Below are 21,016 nucleotides of genomic sequence, written 5' to 3'. Positions count from 1 at the left end.
TGGGTTGCTTTTGGAAAAATACACATCCTCTGGATCCCATGTTAGACCCACAGAGTCAGAGTTACCAGAGGGGGAGGCGGCAGACCGTATTACAAGCTCCCTGGGTGATTCTGTTGCTGCCAGGCAGGCAGTGGTCTGAGAATCAGAGTTTTGGGTACCACCATGAGACCACCATCGGGAATGGCCCACACCTGAGGTAGGGTGGGCAATGGTTGCTTAGCTGTTTAAAAAGGGTCTTAAGGAGATGCCAGCTTCCAAGTTACGTTATCTTAAGTTATAGTCCAAAAGTTTTCCATCTTGCCCCTTATCCTTTCTTGAATTGGGGAGTAGATTGAGAGTAGGAGACCCAGGAGCCTCCTGGTTGAATCCCATGTGGGAATTGCACTCAACCTGCCCGCAGGTGGCTCCTCTAATTTCGTTTGATGACACAGTGGTAAGCAGTAAACATGACTGCCCAACCAGCCTTCCATGCAGCTCCATTGTAACAGATGGAAGTGGCCAGATTTGTGGGTCTCACGTCTTGGGGCTAATAACAGTAAGGACACTTCGTAATTGTCCTCTCATTTAAAGCACTACTTCAACTAATATCACGTATGTCAATTATACATCAATAAAAAAAGAACTTTGGGTGAAAATTTGCCATATACCTGTTACAACGTGTTCTTACTTTCACATTCCAAAGACCCTAAGGAAAGCAAAGAAAATGTAACTATTGGAAATGTAATAGAACATTAAAATTAAGTTACATTAAACCAGCTTCCAAAATTCTGAAAAGATAAAAAATAAGTAGTAAAAGGTAAGAGCTTGAGAAGTTAATGTGATTTCTAATACATAAATAAGTGTGTTTTCTCAAATGCACACCTGACGTCTGTAGGCATGGTCAAGGCAAGGGTCCCTTGGGTTGAGATCTGGTTATTTCTTTGAAGCTATTATTGCATAGGCAGGCATGACCACCTCCCACCTCCATATACCTCCTTGCTCCTTTGTATTACTTTTGAAAGGAGAGAATGATGTGGAAATATAAACTAAGTACACTCATGTATAGGAGGTTTCATGAGGAGCCTTAGCTCTGTGGCTTCAAATCAGGAAACTTTTGGTAAAAAGATCTACAGCTTTAACTCTCAAACTGAATGTTCTGGTGACCTACTGCTGCGTGACATATAAGCCTAAAAGTTAGCAGCCCAAAACACGGCTACGGAAGCACTGATATGAGCTACAACACGGATGAACCTCGAAACATTATGCCAAGGGAAAGAAGCCAGACACAAAAGGTCACATGCTGTATGATTCCAGTTTTATAAAATATCCAGAATGGGTCAATCCACAAAGAGAGAAAGTAGATCGGTGTTTGCCAGGGGCTGGAAGCAGGGAGGAATGGGGAGTAGCTGGTTAATGGATATGGGGCTTCCTTTTGGGGTGATAACGTGTTTTGGAACTCCATAAAGGTGGTAGTTGTGCAACATTGTGAATGTACTAAATGCCCCTGAATAATATACTTTAAAATGGTTAATTTCATGTTATATGAATTTCACTTCAATTAAAAAAAAATAAGCCACAATGTTTAATTATATCTCACGATTTTGTAGGCTAGGAATTCTAGGAGGACTCAGCTGGGTTTGTGTTCCTTGCGGTAGAAGGAGGTCACTTGGTATGGGATGTTCTGTAGGATCCAAGACAGCTTTGTCGCTATCCTGGTGGGGCCAGCTGGAAGGCAGAGTGGGCTCAGATGGGCCCCTTTTCCACTCCAGGTCCTCTCAGGACCTCTCCACATGGTCTTTCCAGTAGGGGAATCAGACATTGCCGTTTAGGGCTCCAAAAGACCAAGGCAGAAGCTGTCAGTGGTCTTACTGGCCAGGCCCAAATTGGCATAGCATCACTTCCACCATGCTCTGTTAATCAAAGCTGCCAAGCCTTCCCTGATCCAAAGGGAGGCGGAAATAAACCCCATCTCACAACCGAAGGAGTATAACAAATTTGCAGCCACCTCTAATCTGCCTCGCCAAGTTTTCTTTCATTGGTGAGGTCATTAATTTTGGCTGCTGAGGGAAACTCAAAACTCAGGACCTAGATCCCTGGCAATGCTGAAATGCTACATTTTCTAATATATCTTGTTTTTAAAATTGATGGCGATAGTTAACAGTCCGTAAGCATTTATTGAGCACCCCTGATAGATAGAGCTTTGTATTGTAATAACAATTACAGAAATCAATGTTGTAATAACTGTAGAAACCACAATCTTGGTTTTGTTAATTATGATTGGGCCACACTGAATGTGAAGGGGATGTGTCTAGAAGATAAGGTCAAGGGCAATACTATTCTAAGATCTGAGACAGGAATTTATCTGAGAACGGAGGTCTCTTGGGTGCTGTGAATCTGGTCCTTGGCCCCCTTGACTCCTGACTTCCTGACATGACACATGAACATTGCACTTGCCATGGCCTTCAAGGTCTGCATCCTCCTGGTTCCAATGTTGTGTTTTCCTGGTTGATTTGCTGCTTTTTTCTGCCCTGAACCCCAAGAGCCCCGCCTGGCTGCTCCTGGCCAGCACACGGGAGTCTGCCGTGGTCTATTTCCAGCTCCTCCAGCTCTGCCTCGAGGCCCTGCGGTAATTGTCCAATTGTTCTCCGCCGATGTAGCCGGCCTTACCACACCTTCCCAAAGCCTTGGCTTACAGGAAGAGGCCTCCGAGTCACCACGCCAGTGATCTTTAGCCTTCTTCATTCCACCGAAGACTTTTTGGTTTTACATTTCCATGGCTCTCATGGAAGTGGTCCCTAAGCCCACTGAGGAAAATAATTGAGCGGGATTAGGCTGTGCTGTTGGTACAGGCAAGAACTTTGAGAAGCAGCAGCAGGAAAAAGACAGCTCCCTGAGTTAGTGATGTGCTAGAGAGAGAGAGAGAGACAGACTTAATCCGTGAGCTTCCGTGGCAGATGGTATTTCAGCTCACTAAATATTTCAGTTCCCTCTCCATGGAAGGGCTGTGCATTGTCATCCCACTGATGCCAGCCTTGGCCACAGGACTTATTTTGGCCAAAGAAATGTGAGCAAGGTAGCCTAAAGCCTCCTAGTGATCCTCACCTTCTGGTATTCATGCCCGCATGTAATCCTCTTCTGCACCAAGTCAGGGCTGGCCTTCATGATCAATAGAATATGGCAGAAGTGACAATGTGTGACTTCAAAGACTAGGTTAAAAAAGTCATGGCACCTTCTGTCTTCCTTTCTGGGATCGCTCGTCTGAGGAAGGTCGTCCACTATGTGAGGATACTAACGCATCCCCATGAAGAGATGCATGTGGAGAGGACCCGCCAATAGCCAGCACCAACTTGCCAGCTATGGGAGTAAAGCACCTTGGAAATGGATCCTCCAGCCCCAGACAAGCCTTCAGGCGATGCAGCCTTAGCTGCAATCCCATGAGAGACCTTAGCAGAACCCCATGGCCTGAATTCCTGACCCACAGAAACTGTGAGATACCAAATGGTTCTTATTTTAGGCCACTGTGTTTTGGAGTGATTTGTTACACAGTAATAGATAGCTAATACAATGAGTATAAGTAATGTGGGTTGTTTCCCACAATGTGGAAATGGTGAGAGCCAGCTTGTGCTTGCCAAGGTCTCTTTTCTCTCTAGCATGACGCCAGCTATGTTCCAGATAAAGGTTGCTTCACCAATTTGGTGTCTAGAGTAAAGGCAACACAGTGCTCAAGCACAGCTGATCCAAAATGGATATGACACATGAGCAAGAAATGAATCTTTGCGGTTGAAGCCCTTGAGATTTCAGGGCTGTTACCACAGCCTAATCCAGCCTATCCTGGCTGATACAGCTACAGATTACCCATATTCCAAGTTAAATTCAAACTGGTTTTTTTTTAAAGATATAGATTCATGGAGGATTACTGGAGGTAGAAGAGAGATCTGATGTATATTTGGGATAGTATGTGCAGGGAAGAGCAAGCTGGAGATTCGACAGTCCTGTCCTCCCTCTCTACACCCGCCCCAGGCTGTCCAGACACACCGACTGAGAACTGAGCATCTGAGCCCTGTTCTCCCTTGCAGCAAGCCCTTGGATCTGAGAATGGCCGCTTGTGTGATCTGGTGAGAATGGGTGGTGTGTGCCCAATGGTTCTGCCTTTAAATGAGGGACATAATTGGCTACCAACAGTCATCCTTCCTGGGCTGCTGAGACGAGAAAATGCAGGTGCCTTCCAAACTGTGAGTGGCCATTGCTCAAAGAGGGCTAATAGTCATTCAACACTGCTGGGTACCAGCTGATGAATACATTTGCAAAAATCCAGATTTTATTGGCTTTGCTACTAATTATATCCTCTTAGGAAAGGAACCAGCAGGAGAAAGAGGGAGAAAAGAGTTCAAACTAATTTGCAAAGTTGCATGAATTCTCCAAGTTTAGGAATTGTTGCTTACATAATCTCCTGAGAGTGGTCTCTAACACCATGTGTGTGTCAGTTTCCTAGCTGAGAGATCAAACAGCAAAAATGCCTCAATATATGAGCATTACTGCAGTGTTTGGCTCAGCTCATTTGTGAGGGGCAGCGGGCATTGCCAGATCCAGACTCCCATGTTCTGGTACTTTGAGAAAGGGCCAGACAGTACTGTTTTGAGGGGCAGAGAATGAAGTGGGAAGCCATTTGCCCACTGATATAATAAGTCTTTGGGAATTTGTGGGAGGAGCTCTTCAGCCTCCTGTAGAGAAGGACAAAGGATCAGCCAATGCCTCCCCATCCCTCCCATCCCCAGAGGTGACCCAGTTTTATCTCCCCCATCCAGGTACCCCATTCTGAAGACTTCCGTGACCACTTTGGTGCTCATCTCTAAATCTTCTTCCCTAAGGCTGACCTCTCCTGAACTCTGGGCCTGAATTTCCAACTTCTCCTGACTATCTCCCTCTGTGACTGTCTCTTCTGCATGCACCTCGAATTCTCCATCCACCAAACCAACTTGCTGCTTATCGTTTGTTCTCTTATTTCCGCTCTTGTAGTGACCCCGGCTGGAAACTCTGTAGTCCTCTCTGAGAGTTTCTGTGTAGACTAAGCCTCAAAAAGCTTGTCATGCTCACAGCCCTTCTCAAAAACCTTTCTTCTAAACAGGGGGCCCCGCCAGTACCACGTGACCTTGCCTCCTTGGCCACAGTTGGTTAGACCAGAGGCCCTAGCAGCCAAACCACTGAGGACGCTGCCTCACAGAGACATGGATATAAGCTAAATTGCTGAGACCTCCCCTCCCAAAGTTTGAACTAGACATTGAGAGAGCAAGTCAATTAGTCAGTAGGGAGGAGGAGTTAAAAGACGCAGAGGAAAGATCGTAGGCAGATATCATGAAGTCACGTGTATCACAAGGCTGTGACACACGAGCCTGTGGAAGCTAAGAGGAAGCAAGTCAGAGGAGTCCTGAGTAACAAGTTATAGAGCAATAGATGATCAATGAGTAGCTGCCGCTGGCGGGTGGCAGGGCAACCTCCTCAATAGCTACTTCAGTTCCTAAACAATGTTTGTGGTGGCCTCTTTTATGGCTGTTCCTCTGTCCTCAGTGACCCAGCACAGTAACAATAAATCACCCCTGCTTGGGGCATCTGTTCTGCACAACCCAGCGTCTGACACACCTCCCACCCTCACCGTCCACCTCTCTATCAGTAACCAAGTCCCTGCCGTCCTACCTCCAGGATATCTCTGATCTGCCACCTTCTTCCTCTCCCCTTTGTCACTGCCTCCTCCGGGCCCCTACTGTCTCTCACCCAGACTATTGTGTGAGTCTGCTGACTTGACTCCAGTTCATCCCTCACGCAGCTTTCGGAGTTTTATTTCAACCCATATGGCAATGTTTCCTCCCCAATTGTGTCTAACAGCTCCCTAAGGTCTACAGATCAGTCCGCTCTCTTGACAGGGCATTCAAGGCTGGTTATAATCTGGACTCAAACTTCACTCTCAGGGGGCTGGCCTGTGGCCGAGTGGTTAAGTTCACGCGCTCCGCTGCAGGCGACCCAGTGTTTCATTGGTTCAAATCCTGGGCACGGACATGGCACTGCTCGTCAAACCACGCTGAAGCAGCGTCCCACATACCACAACTAGAAGGACCCACAATGAAGAATATACAACCATGTACGGGGGTACTTTGGGGAGAAAAAGGAAAAAAAATAAAATCTTTAAAAAAAAAAACAAACTTCACTCTCAGCTTTAGCTTCCACTACACCTACATTAGTTATCTTTTGTTGCATAACAAATTATCCTCAATTACAATAAACATTTATTGTTTTGAACTGTTTCTGAGGGTCAGGCATCTGGGCATAGCTAAGCTGGGTGCTTCTGGCTCAGGGTCATTCATGAGGTCACAGAGAAGGTGTCAGCTAGGAGCAGTCCTCTGAAGGGACTGGAGGATCCATCTCCTGGTCACTCTCGTGCCGGTGAGGCTGTGGCTCCTTGCTGCGTGGGCCTCTCCACAGGGCAGCTCACAACACAGCAGCAGCATCCCCCCCTGGAGTGATCCAGGAGAGATAATGCATGAGACAGAGCGACCACAATGGAAACCACAGTTCTTTTATAATCTGATCCCAGAAGCAGTACACCATCCCTTCTACTGTATTTATTGGCACGCAGACTGACCCTGGTACCATGCGGGAAGGGAGTACACAAGCACTTGAGTATCAAGAGGTGGGCATCGTTGGTGGCCTGGGTTGGGGCTGGCTACCTCGACCTCCCTCTACAACCTTGGATTTCTCAGCATATGGTACCCCAGCACGGTGCTGGGCCTTAGCTCAATTGCAGTCTCAACCCAGGGGCCTTCTAGTTTATCAGAATCCTGTTCATCTTTTAATGCCCAGCACAACATCACCTCCCCCTTGAATCTTTGATTTCTCTGGGCAGAATGAGTCGCTTTTATCTTTGGGCTCATATAGGCCTCTACTTCTTGAGTTTTACTCCATCTTATACAATAGTTACCTATTTACATATTCATCTGCTTCGTAGAGGAGCAGGATCTTTATTAATTTATTATATCTATTATATTCATGGACGAAAAATATAAAAATACAGATAATAAAGAAAAAAATTGGAAAAACAAAAATGACCTAAAATCTTAGAACTTACCCAAGACCATCATCCAAGGGCTGGAGCCTGGGCCAGCATGAGGGAGGGGATACAAATGACAGTGTGGTGGTCCAGCAGGGGCTGCGGCCCACTATGATTCACATGAGCACAGCTCAGCCCCCACTGGAAGGCCCCAGCTTGTGTTCACTGTGCTCCCCCCACCTCGCCTCCCGTGTCTGCTCTAGGGCGTGGTTCTCACATTTACTGGCTGTGTGATCAGGAAAGTTCCTTGTACTAGTAGAGCCCAGGTTACTTACCTGTCAACTGAGCATCCTTCTACCTGCCGCATGGTTTTTGCACAAGAGCCTGGCAGGTCATAGTCACTCAAAAGCCATAGGTCCCCGCTCCTTTCCCAGGATACAAGCTATAATAGATAGTTCCTGTTCTGGAGTGCATACTCGTGGCCCCCAGAATTCCTACGTTGAAATCCTAACCCCAATGTGATGGTGTTAGCAGCTGTGGCTTTGGGAGGTGGCTAGGTCGGGGGTTGGAGCCCTCATGAACGGGGTTAGAGCCCGTAGAAGAAGAGATCTGCGAAAGCTTGATTTGCTTTCTGCTCTCTGCCATGTAAGGATAAAAGAAAAGATGGCTGTCTGCAAACCAGCAAGAGGGCCCTTGCCAGACACCGGATCTGCCAGCACCTTCACCTTGGACTTCCCAGCCTCTAGAACTCTGAGAAATAAATGTGTGTTGTTTAAACCACCTAGCCAAAGGTAATTTGCTATAGCAGCCTGAACCGACTAGGACGGTTCCTACTGAACTCGGTTCAGGGTTCTAGGATGCCCTGTACCATCACTGGGCTGGGTGCTCTTCTGGGCCATTTCGTGAGCTTGGAGAACTCACCTTCCGCCAAATGCTGAAGACCTCAGATCTGCGTCACATCTGAGCCTCTGTGAGCCTCTCCTGCGTCTAGGCCATCAAGTTGTAAGACCTATAACCGCTTTCCTCACCCCGCCTGCCTGCTGGTTTTTCCCACTCTTCAAAACAGTAGTAGTATTAGCCACAGCAGGAGGCAGCTGGCAGTGGAGATCAGTGCCCAGACTCTGGAGCTGCACTTCCCCGGTCCTGGGCTGGCTCCACCAGAACTAGCTGGTATCCACAGGCAAATTGTTAACTCCTTGGTGCCTCAGCTTTGCCATCTCCAGAATGGAGAAAAATGATAGTACCTACCTCCTAGGGTGGGTGTGAGGCTTAGATGAGTTTCACTGATCTAACGTGCGTACGACGGTCCCTGGCACATAATAAGACTTCCATGTAAGAGGAGCCAGCTTATCCTGTGCTCGTCACTGTGTTAATTTAATTCTCAGAATAGCCCTAGGAGGTTCTGAGGGACTTGTCCAACTCCAGAGCTCAAACTCTTGTCTGAAGTCGAGACCTACCGCACTATCAGCTTCTACCAGACCCTGGCAGAGCTGGGCACTCCCTCCTCCGCATTGCCTCCGTACTCTGGGCTTGGCTCACGGGCTCGCTGTCTCACGGGCTCGCTGTCTCACAACTGTGGGCTCGTGCGTCAGCTCTCCCCTAGGCCACCAGCTTCTTCTTGCCTGTGAAGACTGCGCTTTATCCTGTATCCCTAGGAGAAGGTCTGGTTCAAATATACACACGCTTAACACGTGTTGTTAATAAATGAATTCATGCAAATGTTCAAGGAAATGGCGACTCCACATCCTTTCTTCTTCCAGATAGTGTATAATATGCAATTTATTGTAAATTACTCTTTAATTACAAAAGCATCATGTTTATTATGGAAAACGTACCTGTTTATATGCAGAGAGAGAGAAGGAGAGAGAATATTGTGCATCTCATCTTTAAGCCCATACTATCAGTGACTCACACATTTTTTAAATAGACTTTTTATTTTAGGATGGTTTTAGATTTACAGAAAAACTGCACAGACGGTACAGAGAGTTCTCACATGCTTCGCACCCCGTCTCCCCTGTTATTGACCTCTTACATTGGTATGGTACATTTGTCACAATTAATGAACCAATATTGATACATTATGATCAACTGAAGTCCACACTTTATTCAGGCTTCCTCAGTTTCCCTCTAATGTCCTTTTTCTGTTCCAGGAGCCACACTATGTTCAGTCTCCTCAGGCTCCTCTTGGCTGGGACCTTTTCTCAGTCTTTCTAGATCTGAAAAATGCCTAGTTGGTTGTGTGGATCAGGGCATTCTCCCCACCACGGCTCAAGTGGGTGCGCGCTCCTTGACAGGGGTTTCCAGAGGAAGCCTCAGAAGGTTAAGGAGCTGGTTGATGGAAGAACCTGAATTAAAGGGCACAGCTCTTGACCTTCTAGTGGTAAGAATGTCCAGCCTGGGAGGAGGCGGGGGCCCCAGCACAGCTTAGAGCCCCCACATAGCTGTTACTCGTTAGCCGATGGTCTAATTAGACCAGTTTTCTGGTGGCTTCTTTGCCCAGTTCTTACATCAGGTCTTCCCAAGCAGGGACGCTGATCTCTGAGGGGAGGGCTACCCTGTGCCCCCCTTGCCCACCCTCAGTGGAGAGAAGCAGGCTGCTTCCTGCTTTCCCTGCCCCGATCCGTGATTTCCACAGCCTTCATAAACCTGGGGAGCTCACAATTCACACCCTCCTTGCCCTTGGGCCCAAGTTACTCACATTAGCCACACTTGGTGCCTCATCTACCCGCTCTCTTAGAACCTCCTTCTTCCTCTCTCCTCTCCCCAACCCCAGCTCCTTTCCCAGCTCCTGACCAGGAGAGGACTGGAAACAAACAAAAGAATGTTTAAGCTTGTCACCTCTGGTCTATTTCTTTTCGCTTCCCAAGCTAAATTCCAAATGGGTAATTGCATTAGTCATCCCCAGATGCAGCCTTCCCTGTGGGGTCCATCCCCTGAGCGCTCTCTCCCTCACTCTTTCACGGAGCTGGAACACAGTCTGGAAAGCCTCTGCCCCTAAGTTGCCTACCTGCTCTCTCTGGAACCTGGTCCCTTTCCAGAGACCAGCCATCCCAGTCTAACCTGAGGCCGCAAAGGCGTCCAGAATATAACCTTTCTCCCTCTCACTCCTTCCACCTTGTAGCCGATTAATGACGCTTCTAGAAAGCTGGCTGCTGCTACTGCTGCTCCCAGGAGGATGAATTAAGAGACGGCTGGTGGGAGGCCCTGCTGAGAGCGGGGCCAGGGCCCTGGGCTAAGAAGAGATGGAATGTGCAAAGGGATTTATGAAAGCTTGGGCTGGCTGTGAAACTGTGTACAACCACACTGAATTGCAGCACTGATGATTAAGAACTAACGAAAAGGTTTGTTGATTTTCCCTACAAATTTGGCATTTTCTCCAGAGTAGCTTTGAGTCTGTTCTGTGGACCGGGCTGGGGTAATTTCCCTAGGACTGTTCACTCTATCTCCTTACCTGGCTCCAGCACCTGAAAACACATTGAGGTATTTGAAATAGGTACCACCTGCCCCCGAGGCGTTCCCATCTCATTAAAGAAACACAGCTGAAGCTCCACTTCCCATTTTATCCCACGTGCCTGTGGTGCCCCACAGTCCAGAATCCCTTTTTGAGGAAGGATGTGTTTTTGCTCTGGGGCTCGTGGTCAGAAATAAGAAATTTACTTGGTATGTATAACTTTGTTATTTAAAAATAGACAGGTGATTTTTTTTAAATGAAGTTACAGGAAGTTCAGTCTTCCGTCATTAGTTATCTACTCTGGGCTGATGACTCAAACGTTTATTTTCGTGATCCCTTTGCTCTTGTAACATTTGTTGAGGGACTCCTGTGTGCCAGGCGTGGTGTGGGTGCTGGGGATACAGAGAGGAGCCGGACGCAGCCCTGCCCTCCAGGAGCCTGAATGGGAGGGGGAGCAGACTTCTAACAGAAAAATTATGTGTGTGCAAAAACAGGGAGTGTGCTGTAATAGATGCCTCTGCAACAGATTGCTACGAAAGGACAGAGACGGAGCGCCTAATTTTGTTGTAGTCACGGACGTTTTCACCAAGGAGGCGACATTCATGCTAAGTTAAATAGATAGGGTATTCTGACACCCAGTGGTGTTCTGCAATTCAGTTCTGGCACTAACCTCCTCGAGTTAGCACAGACCCCACAAGACTGCCCCCACTTAAGATACCAGCTCCAAGTTCAGAGGGTCCCCAGGCCACCTGCACTTTGGCTGATGGTCCATAAATTCAGGGGTTCTCATGACGCCTTCAAGTTTGACAGTTTGCTAGAACGACTGACGGAACTCAGGAAAGCCCTGTGTTACGAGTACAGTTTTATCACAAAGGCTACAGACCAGGAACAGCCAAATGAAGAGACACACAGGGCGAGGTCTGGGCGGATCCCATGCCCTCTGCTCAGGAAGGGGAGTGTATCGCTCTCCCAGCACATCAAAGGGGTCACCAACCAGGAAGCTCCACCGAGCTGCGGTGTCCAGAGTTTCATCACACAGGCACAACTGATGAAATCAGTGGCCCCAGGATTAAACTCATTCTCCAGGCCCCCTTCCCTCCCTGGAGGGTGAGCTGGCTCGAAGACCCAACCCTCCAATCACACGGTCGATTCCTGGTGACCAGCTCCCATTCTGAAGCTATCTAGGGGCCAGGATGAGTCACCTCCTTACCATCATGATGGCACAGAGATCCGAGGGGCTCGTAAATAACAAAAAGGCACCTCTGTCACTCAGGAAATCCCAAGGGTGTTAGAAGCTCCATGCCAGGAACGTGGGGGAAAAAATCAGACAAATTCTTTATAACGTAACAAATTCTTTATACCAACACAAGGTATGCTGGGTAGAAAATGCCATCAGACGATTAAGGGTTGCTGCAAGTGTAGATGTGAGGGTCATTGATCTAAACTGACCACAAACTAAGCTGAAGATTTCCCTTGGTCCCTGAAGATGGGGTAGCAGGTCGGCTTAGTGTGTGTTAAAGACAGCATGGGTCACCTCTTTTCTTGCTCTCCCTCTCCCTCAGTTTTGCATCTTCCTCCACTTCCTTTTCCTGCGGTTCCTTTTCATCAGTCCCTCCAATTTTCCCTGCCTGAATTGCTTAAGGTTACGGGGCACAAGGCCGCAAACCCCACTGGAGGCACCGATGCATCAGCTAATCCTCCTTTCTGTCCGCCCTCGTCCCCAAGGCTGCGCGTCAGATGCAAACCCACAGAACGCCCACTGCTGTCTCATGCCCGTAGCCAGAGGTGAAATCACGTGGGAGTCACAGTATCTCAGATTTTATATTCTTTACAGCAGTCACAACTCAGGAACAAAAATCTGGAGCTTTTTACAGAGGCTTTAGAAAGGAGAGAGAAAATAACATCCCCTAGGTTCTCTGCGATGTGAGGTCTGCCTCACCTCATGCTCATCCTTCATCACTGGATCCGGCCCCGTCTTCTTCTGGGAGGTGGGAAGGAAACCATCATTGTCCTTGCCTCACAGACAAAGTTTGTCCCAAAGGGACGGCCATGAAAGAAAGGAGGATTCCTTTGATGGCACGTGCACTTTCTCGAATTCTCTCTCTCTCTCTCTCTGTAGGGAGTTGGGGTACTGGTAGGGACAAATTCTGAAGAGGAGGGTAAGGTGCAACCTATAAGCAAATAAAAACAATTTTCCTTCAGGAGATAAAGATTTTAAATCAAAATTCTCATTCTTCCCAGAGACACTGTGAGAACGGGTGGGGAAGGAGGAAGGTTTTTTATTTTCTTAAGCTGTCCCTAGACTTCCTATTCATTCATTCATTCATTCATTCATTCAACAAATACTTGTTGAATACCAACTACATGCCAGGCACTGTTCTAGATGCTTGGAATACAGCAAGAAATGAAATTGAAAAAGTCTCTGTGCAGACAGTCTCTTCAATAAATGGTGTTGGGAAAACTGGACAGCCACATGCAAAAGAATGAAAATGGACAACTACCTTATACCATACACAAAAAGTAATTCAAAATGGTTTAAAGAATTGAATGTAAGACCTGAAACCATAAAACTCCTAAAGGAAAATGTAGCCAGTAACCTCCTTGATATCAGTCTTGGTGATGATTTTTTTGATCTGACACCAAAAGCAAAGCAACAAAAGCAAAAATAAACAAGTGGGACCACATCAAACTAAAAAGCTTCTGTACCGCAAAGGAAACCACCAACAAGATGGAAGGCAACCTAATGAATGGGAGAAAATATTTGCAAATCATATATCTGATAAGGGGCTAATATCCAAAATATATAAACAGCTCATACAACTCAATAGCAAAAAACACAATCCAAGTGAAAAATGGGCAGAAGATACGAATAGATGCTTTTCCAAAGAAGACACACAGATGGTCAACAGGTACAGGAAAAGATGCTCAACATCACTAATCATCAGGAAAATGCAAATCAAAACCACAATGCGACATCACCTCACATCTGTTAGAATGGCTATTATAAAAAAAAAAAAGAAATAAGTGTTGGCAAGGTTGCGGAGTGAAGGGAAACCTTGTGCACTGTCGGTGAGAATGTAAATTGGTGCAGCCACTATGAAAAACAGTGTGGAGGTTCCTTAAAAAATTAAAAATAAAGCTATCATATGATCAAGGAATCACACTTCTGGGTGTTTATCTGAAGGAAACAAAGACACTAACTTGAAAAGATATCTGCATCCCTATGTCCACTGTGGCATTGTTTACAGTAGCCACGATATGGAAGCAACCTGAATGTCCACTGTTGGATGAGTGGATAAAGACATTGTAGTATATAAAATGGAATATTATTCTACCACAAAAAAGAATGAAACTTTGTCATTTGCAGCAACATGGATGGACCTCGAGGGCATTATGCTAAGTGAAATAAGTCAGACAGAGAAAGACAAATACTGTACAATCTCACTTACGTGTGGAATCCAAAAAAAACCCCAAAAACCCAAACTCATGGATACAAAGAACAGATTGGTGGTTGCCAGAGATGGGGGGTGAAAATGTGGTCAAAACGAGTGAAGGGGGTCAAAAAGTACAAACTTCCAGTTATAAAATAATTAAGTCCCGGGGACGTAACATGCAGCATGGTGACTATAGTTGCTAATACCGTATCGCATGATTCGAAAGTCGCTAAGATCTTAAAAGTTTTCATCGCAAGAAAAAAAATTTTTGTAACTGTGTATGGTGACGGATGTTAACTATACTTGTTATGATCATTCTGCAATATATACAAATATCAAATCATTATATTGTTCACTTGAAACTAATATAATGTCATATGTCAATCATACCTTAATTAAAAGAAAAGAAGGAAAATGGCAGACAACATACTCTAATAATTTGCAAGATGTTATGCAAATGCCCTAGACAGAGCTGAGTTAATCACTGACAAAAAAAAATACTATACAGCACAAAGAGTTTCAGATGTTTATATTAGTTAAGTAAAATAATCCTATTAAAAAGATTTCTTCTCATAGGATGTTGCTCTTACTCTGTAGTAATTAGTTTTGGAAATGCTTAGGCCTCTTTTTTTTGAAGTGGAAATAAAAATTTATAGCAATTAAAAAAAGAAAAAGCAAAAGTCCCTGTGCAGGTGAAGTTTACATTCCTTTGAGGGAAGAAAAAACAATAAATATGTAATATGGCAGATGGCGATAATGCCTGTGAAGAAGAATAGAACCGGTAACACAACGAGAGAGCAATGGAAAGGAGTGTGTGTTATATCCAGAGATAAAGGACAGCCTTGCTGTGAAGTGACATGTGAAGTAAATTGAGAAAGTGAGAACACTGAGGAGAGAGAGCTCCTGGTAGAGGCAACATGTGCAAAGGCCCTGAGGTAGCAGTCCTTAGTCCTCACAACAATCCTCAGTACTATCTTATCCCTGCCTTTTTTTGTTTTTTAACTCTTCGCTTCTCTGGTTTCTTCATCCTCTCCTCCCCTACCTCCAGTCTTTCCCCACCTTTCCTCCTTCCTTTCCTGGTTCTCTCTCTCTTAACTTAACAGCACCCTTATCTCGCGTTACCTTGGATTAAGCCCAATCTTGTTTAGAAAATGCTAAATGTTTTTAAAAGGTGGAGGAGAAGGGTAGAAAGAGAAAATCTGTCTCAGTGAGTGACGCTCAGTCTACATGTAGCCACCATGTGACCATGACATGCTGCCAAGAAAGCCCTTCACCGGCTCTGGGCTGCCGTGCAGCCAACCACAGCTCTTCCAGCCACGGGCCCACGTTCTGTGAGCGCCTGCTGCTAGCTCTGAGGAACGTGGGCAGCAGGACATAGCATGGAGAGGAAGGGACTGTAGAAAACGCATTTCTCTATCTGTCAGCAGCCAGACTGAAAACTCACCAGGATCTGCCACGAAAGATTTCCTGGTTCATGAATTAAAGTCAGAATGCTTCGCTCTGCTCAGCTACTTCTGTGACAGAGGAAATATAAGCTGTTCAGCCTGCATACAATTTCTGAAAACGCATTCCATTTTATAAAACGAAGTGAAAAATCTCTCTTAACAATGGCATGATTTCCACATCCTCTTCTCTTTAACCTTATGCCAAAAGATATGCAATGATTAAGTCTCTTGACATTTAAAGAAAAACTCCCATTCATACGTGTAAAGATCAACATTGCTGTAAACATTAAGTTTGGGGTGCCTTCAAAGTCTCTTAAGGAGGGAAATGCCTGGGGGAGGTGGTGCCCGCCTCAGACAGGGACTGGAGACGGACTGAGACGGTCTCTCTAACTTGCTTCCTCTTCTCTGTTCTCAGATTCTTAAGTCCCTTTCTGATCTTGGCTCCACTCTACAAAACCCACCCTGAGTCATGTCGCTCCCGCTGAGAATCTCTCCGCCTCCTCTGTACCATCTGTGCTTTATGTCTCTGCAGTAGTCCTTGCCACATTGTAGGGTGACAACTCATTTCCGCATGGCCTTGCCTGCAGGCCCCGCACCGTCAGCCCTCTGGTCTCATTCATCTCTGTACCGTCCAGCCCACTTTGCAGGCCCAGAAATGAGACATGAAGGGCAGAACGAGCCATCGAGCCGGGGCTGATTTCTGAGGGGGATTTGTAGCCGTGTCCGGGTTTAGCTCTGATGTTCCGACGTCACTGCAGTGGACTGTCTTGAGCCACTTCTTGACCTTGAAGTCTCTGCTTGGTGCTAGTGCACCCCCCTGCTGGCTACATCATCATCCTCTCTCATCTTTGGGCTCCATCTGGTTTGGATGCAGAGCTCACTGGTTTGCCTTTGTAGAGCCCTTGATGCGTTTCACATCGCAAAACCCAGCTCTGAGTTCACATAGTCGGGGGCGGGCTAAGTCCCATCACGTGTGAAATCACCTGCCGGAGTTGGGACGGTGCCCTGGGAGTCCTAGGTTATTTGTATGTCATAGAAAAGAGAAGGCAGGCAGGAACAAGGAAAGAAGATGAAAGAAGCACGGAGACTATTTAAAAAGGAAACAGCTGGAAAATGACTTCGTTTGTTCATTCACTCATTTGTGTATGAATTGAACAGGAAAATTTCACGAATAAATGTGTGAACTCTCAGTTGTGCCCCATCATCCCAGGCACTGTTCTGGCTATAAGGAATATAGTGACCATGGCATATGTGCTGTAGGCTTCACAGCGTTCACTGTCTAGCTCCCCTCGGCAGGCCAGGGAATGCTCATAGCCCAGGTCACATAGCTGGAGTACTTAGCAGCTGTCCCCTCATTACCATGGAGACCCCAGAGAGAAGAGGAGGGGCATCCTCTCTGGTGTCTCCCAGCAGCTTCCCATGTTCTTTCATGGTGGCCTGAGCTGTAGCCCTTTCTCCAGCTGGGAACACCACCCACACTGGGCCTCTGGGAGAGGCCAAAGGAGCGGCTGACCTCTGGGGGCTCCAGGCTGAAGGTGACGTCTGCCATGGAGGAGGAGGAAGTTGGCTCTGCCTCAAGCTGGCCGAGCAGAACTGCCATGAAGAAAATTATGAGGCGAATTACACTTTAATTTGATTTCTATTTGGTTTCAGCAACCAATAAAGGGACAGCAATTTTCCAAGTCCTGTCACTGGTTGGAGGAATGCTCTGAGAACATCTGTTTTATTAACAGCAGTGACAATAAAAGCCAATCCTATATTTGTAGAGGGGCTGCCTTCCAAGTCCCTCGGAACCTTTCACTGATCTTATCTGCTCTCCTTTCCCACAGCAGTCTTGTAATTGAGCTTAGCCCTTGACCTCTCCTGCAGCTCTCCTCTCTACGGCCTATTCAACCACTCACACCCGCACAGCAAAGCACAGCAAAAAGGAAGACCCGCCTGGTGGAGGTGGGGAGGTTGGCGAGTCAGAGGGAGAGAGAAAGAGCAAGCTGGTGGCTTTCATTCTCCATCACCCTTTACTCAACACGTACTGGGGACTCAGCACGCAGCCGCGTGGCACTGTGTGCTCTGAGTTTTCAGGGCTTAGGAAAGTATAGAGAAATGTGTAGGCACAGAAAAAAATGGGAAAACATTTCTGGTTTGGATAGAATTCCATTTTTTGGAAAGAATAGAAAAACACAGAAATTTCCTATTTTTCCCCAAATCTTTTCTTTCCTTTTTCCCCTTCATCTTGCTGAGATGCCTAAATTGTTTTGAAAATAGACACAATTTATTCTAATTAATCGACAGGAAATATATAATACAACAATTTCCAAATTGTAGTTTATGTACTAGAAGTGACGTGCTTTAAATTCTAGAGGCCAAATGGATAAACAAAATACTGAATACCATGCGATGGAATATTATTTAGCCAGTAAAAGAAATAAAGAAGTGATACTGCTTCATCGTGGATGAACCTTGAAAACATTATGCTAGCTGAAAGAAGCCAGCCACAAATGACAATACATTGTGTGATCCCACTTACGTGAAATGTCCAAAGTATGCAAATTCATAGAGTCAGAGAGTAGATTAGTGGTTGCCAAGATCCTGGGGGAGAGAGGACTGGAGACTGACTGTTAATGGGTACAGAGTTTCTTTTCGGGGTGATGAAAGTGTTCTGGATATAGATAGTGGTGATAGTCGCACAATCTTGTGAATACACTAAAAAACCACTGAATTGTGCACGTTAAATGGGTGAACTTTGTACTATGTGAAATATATCTCAATAAAACTGTAAAACAAATTCTACACACCGGATACCTGAGTATGATCCCAGGGTCTGGGTCACCTCACAGTTTAACTCCAGACCCTGCATAGCCTGTGTAAGGGATCTGAGATGCCTAACTGTCCTCTGAGATAGGAAACAAGAAGCGTTTAGTGATGGGATAAATCTTCAAAACGCTTCGTTAGATGTGCAAGGTAAGAGAATGCATATGCCTCGTGTGGGGATAGACACATACATACTCCTAGACACGTAGTGAAGATGGGTACCTGAGAGCTGGGTCAGAATGCTGATGGATGAGGGGAGGCATTTCAAATGCGTTGATGATGATAATAACATACCGCAACTGAAGGGTGTGATTACCTTCTAGGGTTATTAAAATATCACAGAAAAGATTCTTGGAAAAGATGCTGGGGAGCTAAACCATCTAAAGGACAACATAAGGCAAAATGTAAGCAAGAGTAATGTGTTACTCAAGTTACAGGTCAGTTGGGAAATTCGGTGACTTTTTTAAAAAATTAAAGTTATTTTCTCTATTAAAGAATACTATATAAATTAAAAATATGAATAAATGTACTTATTTCTATTGTTTTTTTCCTAGCCTTTTGGGGGTTATTTTCAGTTATTCTCATACTGTAACCCAAGAGTATAAAGCGCGTTTTTCAGTTCATGTTATAAGAAGCATTTATTCATATCATTACAAATTCTTGGTAAACATCACATTAATCAGGAAACTTTCTGATTATGTGTGTTGTTAGAAGGGAACAGATTCAAAATGACTGGTAATAAAAAGAAATCATCTACACAAAGAGCTAGGCAAACTTTGATTAATCTGAATGCTTAGAATTAATTCTCGTTTATAGAATAGGTCTTTACCTCAAAAACCATGCAATGTTCTAACCTGGGAAACAGGAAATATAATTTTAAAACTATACAGCACAACAGTAGAAATATTAGCTTTTCCTCATCAGTCTCTGGGCAACAATTTCTTAAAAACTATTCTCAGGATGAGGGCAGACACAAAGGAGTCAATTGGATTGTTGAACGGGGTTGTTTTAAACTCACAGCTGAAACAGTAGTCTTAAAAGACAAGGTACCAGAAAGTGGAAAGGTTTTTTAAATTCCAGAAGTTGGCTTTGGACATCAGAAGCCAAAGCCGGAAGGAAGCTAGGCATTACGTTTATCCAGAGCACAGAATAGGTCGGCAGGCAGGACGAAATGGGCCGTCCTGAGAGCTGTTTATTACTGAGACGAAGGGCTCGGAGCACAGTACAAATCAGCTTTATCAGGATCAACACCGCTTAATGCAGGCGGCACTTTTATTTCACGACTGGCAAGACTTTCTTGATGAAGGAGCAGCGTGTTGATTTACATGCTGGCACAACGTCCTCCTCTTGTTGCACACCAGCACTTTGTGTAGCACTGACACAAGAGATAGCTTTCCATCCCAGAGGATGAGGGAGGGGAGAAGTGGGAAGGAGAGCAAGAGAGGACCACATTGTTCCGCTGCCCTGTAAGAATGTTCACAGCCTGGACTACCCCCAGCCCCCCAGCCCCGCTTTGGGCTTAATCCCAGCAACTGGGTGTAGGACAAGATTGATAGAAACCTCGGACAGGTTTCGGGGATGGGGCCTGGGATAAGCGGACACTTGTGCCTTGCTCCCCAAAGTATAGCCTAGGGAGACGCCCAGGATCTGAGAAAAAGACCCACCCCCACCATGTGGCGTGGTGCCAGAGCAGTGGTCACTGTAGCTGAATGAATTACTTGAGGATGACCTCACAGCATCCTAAAGGCCTTGAGGTCCAAAGATCAGGTGTGGAGGGGGAGAAATGTTGTGAGAGGGCTACTAGACCCCGGAGGCCTTGGGGTTGGCATGAGGAGGGCGCAGAGTGGTGCATCTGGCATTCAGAGGCCTTGGCAGTGCTGAACATCCACCACAGAGGTTGAGAAGACAGTCACATGGCCGTGATGGCCTGCAGATGAGAAGACAGCCATGAGGCAAAGGTCCCCTCCAGTGCATCCCTTGCTATGGAGCACTTAACTGCTCTTCTTACTTCCTCCATTACCCAAAGCTCAAATGTTCTGCCCCGACGTCCCCCTGGACGAGGAAGTTAAGGGGCAGAACCCTGAGTCGACCAAGTATCCCCTCCTCAGACGATGGCCGAACGTTACATCAAAAGTGAGCGGAATGGGCGAGGCCAGGTTATCTACAGTGGTGGAAGTGAGGACTTCATAGTTGAGTTCAGTTAAGAGGAAAGAAAGGTACATTTTCACAGTCTCTAGGTTGCGACTCTATCGGTCAGCGGAGCCTAGATTATGCCGCAGTACCAAATAACCCCGAAATCTCAGGCACGCAACACATCTGCCTTGGGTCAGCTGATGGAGCTGGAACTTGGCCACTCACAGAAGAAAAGAGAGCTCTGGGAGGTCTCCCATCAACGATTAGATGCCCCAGTCCAGAGGTGACACACAGCACTTCTGTTACTTCCACTCACAACTCACGGGCCTGGATCCGTCGCGGGCCGCCCGACCAGCAGGGTCAGGAAGAGCTTTCCTTTCTGTAACCAAAAGGTGGAGACCTGGCAATATTTGGCAAACGGCACTAATGACTACCAAAGTAGGTGTAAAATTCTTACCTACTGCATGATTTAGGGCTTAAAAACAAAAACCAAGAAAGGTACACAATAACAAACAAGATAAATACAGCACAGCCATTTGGAGCATAGAACCTGGGGTTGAATTTTGACTCTGCCATTTGCAAGTGGTGGGGTGACCTTGGCTTGGGTTACTTCATCTCCTCAACACTGAGCTTTCCCGAGCGTGGGTGTGAACATAACACAAAGTAACTTCCTGGCACATGGAAGCGACACAATAAATAGCTATTATTTTTATCTTTTTGTTATCAT

This window comes from Equus caballus, chromosome 5, assembly GCF_041296265.1.
Source record: "Equus caballus isolate H_3958 breed thoroughbred chromosome 5, TB-T2T, whole genome shotgun sequence".
NCBI lineage: Eukaryota > Metazoa > Chordata > Mammalia > Perissodactyla > Equidae > Equus > Equus caballus.
This window is presented reverse-complemented; position numbering follows the sequence as displayed.